The sequence below is a fragment of the Austrofundulus limnaeus genome, unplaced genomic scaffold, assembly GCF_001266775.1.
Source record: "Austrofundulus limnaeus strain Quisiro unplaced genomic scaffold, Austrofundulus_limnaeus-1.0 Scaffold125, whole genome shotgun sequence".
Lineage (NCBI taxonomy): Eukaryota > Metazoa > Chordata > Actinopteri > Cyprinodontiformes > Rivulidae > Austrofundulus > Austrofundulus limnaeus.
Genome location: NW_013952527.1, coordinates 63794 through 66236, shown reverse-complemented (window position 1 = coordinate 66236; position 2443 = coordinate 63794). Strand labels below are relative to the sequence as shown.

The window sequence follows — 2443 nt, the reverse complement described above, 5'->3', positions numbered from 1 at the left end:
GATTTCATAACGTAAAGATCTTTGCGTAAGATATGACTTTGTGAGATTAAGCTGGTATTAATTTCATAGAGTAGGTTCTCACATATTGTAACCAACAAGACAAATTAAGTCATATACACTCACCGGCCACTTTATTAGGTACACCACGCTAGTAATGGGTTGGACCCCCTTTTGCCTTCAGAACTGCCTCAATTCTTCGTGGCATAGATTCAACAAGGAGCTGCCACGTTCAAAGGCACTCAAATCACCTTTCTTCCCCATACTGATGCTCGGTTTGAACTGCAGGAGATTGTCTTGACCATGTCTACATGCCTAAATGCACTGAGTTGCTGCCATGTGATTGGCTGATTAGAAATTAAGTGTTAACGAGCAGTTGGACAGGTGTACCTAATAAAGTGGCCGGTGAGTTTATATATGAACCCTGCATGTACGCAAAGCACCAATGCACCAAAGTCACCAGAACAGATTTATTGTTTTGAATGAGGGTCCAGATGGGGTTGAGGGGTCTCATTGCTGGGCCCTATGGATAGCCCTTCATCAGAGCTAAACAATGAAAAAATCTGAAGCTTCTATGTTGAACAGTTGTTGAGTTATAAGCATTTTTGTATGTCCAGAACACCCCCTTTTCAGATGGAGCCCCCTCCTCAAATATGGGGTCTATTGTAAAATCGTTGGCTGGCTCAGCGTAGGTCGGACACATCTACACTCCTAACAAATTTTATGTTGATCAGTGCAGCCGTTTCGGTGTTACGGTTAGGTAAATATCACTGAAAAATAAAAAAATAAAATAAAATAAACAGTTTGAAAACATGCAACATAAATATCATTATCTTTGCGTGGTTTCATTTACCTGTAGCTAGTTATCTTAAAATTATTCTGTAATAACCAACACCGCAAAGTTGCAATATAAAGCTGCTGAACAAACTCCTAACTTTTTAGTAAACTGCTGTGAGACAAAGAATATTCGCTGCATCAGAAAGATCTGAGGTCATCGTAAAAAGACGCCATAAAAGCTCTTTTCTCCTGCTCAGGTGTAGCTGCATGTGCAGGTGTACTGTACATACAGTGCGGGTACATATGCAGGTGTACTGTACGTACAGTGTTAGAGTGAACGTTAGCGCGAGTTTGTTCCTCTCCTTTTCTTGACGTGTCTTATCTGGGTCAACCACCTGGAGAGGTGCCAAGTCCTTGGCAAAACGAGCAGCTTGCCATTGCAGGTGGCTCGCAACCAAAAAAAGACCACAGATACACAGAAAAGCATAAAGTTGACAGGTAACATCTGTATTGCCTTTGCCCAGAGCCATCTGAGCTCTGACTATTATCTCTGAGAATAAAAACACTGGACTGTGTCTAAGAGTGGGTTGAATGCAGGAATAAAACGCTTGATAATTAGTCTGAATGTGATTATGGGGGAATGTGTAAATGCATGGTAGTGTGTGTGTGTGTGTATTAGGGATGTCCCGATACCACTTTTTCACTTCCGATACGATTCCGATATTACAACTTTGAGAATTGTCCGATACCGATATTGACCCGTTACCATAACAGTACAAGTCACACACTTTGTACACACACACTATTTTGTAATGTAAAATCTTAGAAAATTCTTGATCAGGTCAAACAGTGAAAAAGAGTAGGTATGAGAAAAACTGACCCATTTATTTTTAACCAATGGATGACATACGTTTTAAACTGAAGAACATTATACAATTTAATATAATAAATTATAATACCCTGAAAAATAAAACAATAAAAACAAAATGTACTTTTAAAGTATAAAATAACAACTCAAAATCACTTTGGTTATTGTTTTACTACCTGTCAGCCTTGTGCTGCTTTATGGTGGAAAAAACTGAAGGTGGGGACAAAACAAAACCCCACATTATTGTCTGTTTAAAGTTAAGAGTCCACAGCTCCAATTTTACTGACTGTAACTAAAACAACGTGACCACTGCACTTAATCTTCACTCAAACAAGTGTGTAAACAGATTAAACATCACTCTAATAACAAGAGCAAAAAATAAATGGTAAGAATTAGTCAGTTATTTAAATTGATAGCTACCCTTCTTACTGCTGCATTTTCTGAGCATCATGTGGAGATTAGCCTCTGGCTCCTGCAGGGAGCAGTTTTTATCACTGCTCTCATCATGTCACGCTCATATTCCAAAACAAAAGCTGTGCTCTCCTTTCTTCTGTCCATCAAGAGCTAATCCACGGGATGTCAAAACTGTAAGCGTGCTGTCCTCGCTTCTGCCAGCTTAGAACCACCGACCGGACCAGAGAGGAGGTTCCGAAACAGCACGGCTGTGTGCGGTCACTGGATCAAGGCTGAACGAACCGAGCCGAACCGCAAAGCTGCTGCCAGGGTAGAGAGTAGTTGTCGCTCCGGTTTAAAACATTCACGGTTCTGTTCCCCCTCGGAAAACTTGTGCGTGACAACTTT

The 2443-nt window shown here is 40.5% G+C and overlaps 1 protein-coding gene across 4 annotated transcripts in view; it reads right to left on the bottom strand.

Moving 5' to 3' along the window:
* Positions 1–2443, bottom strand: part of LOC106522258 (double-stranded RNA-specific editase 1) — a gene marked incomplete at its 3' end in the record, with an annotated part of 105104 nt that overhangs the window by 46901 nt on the left and 55760 nt on the right.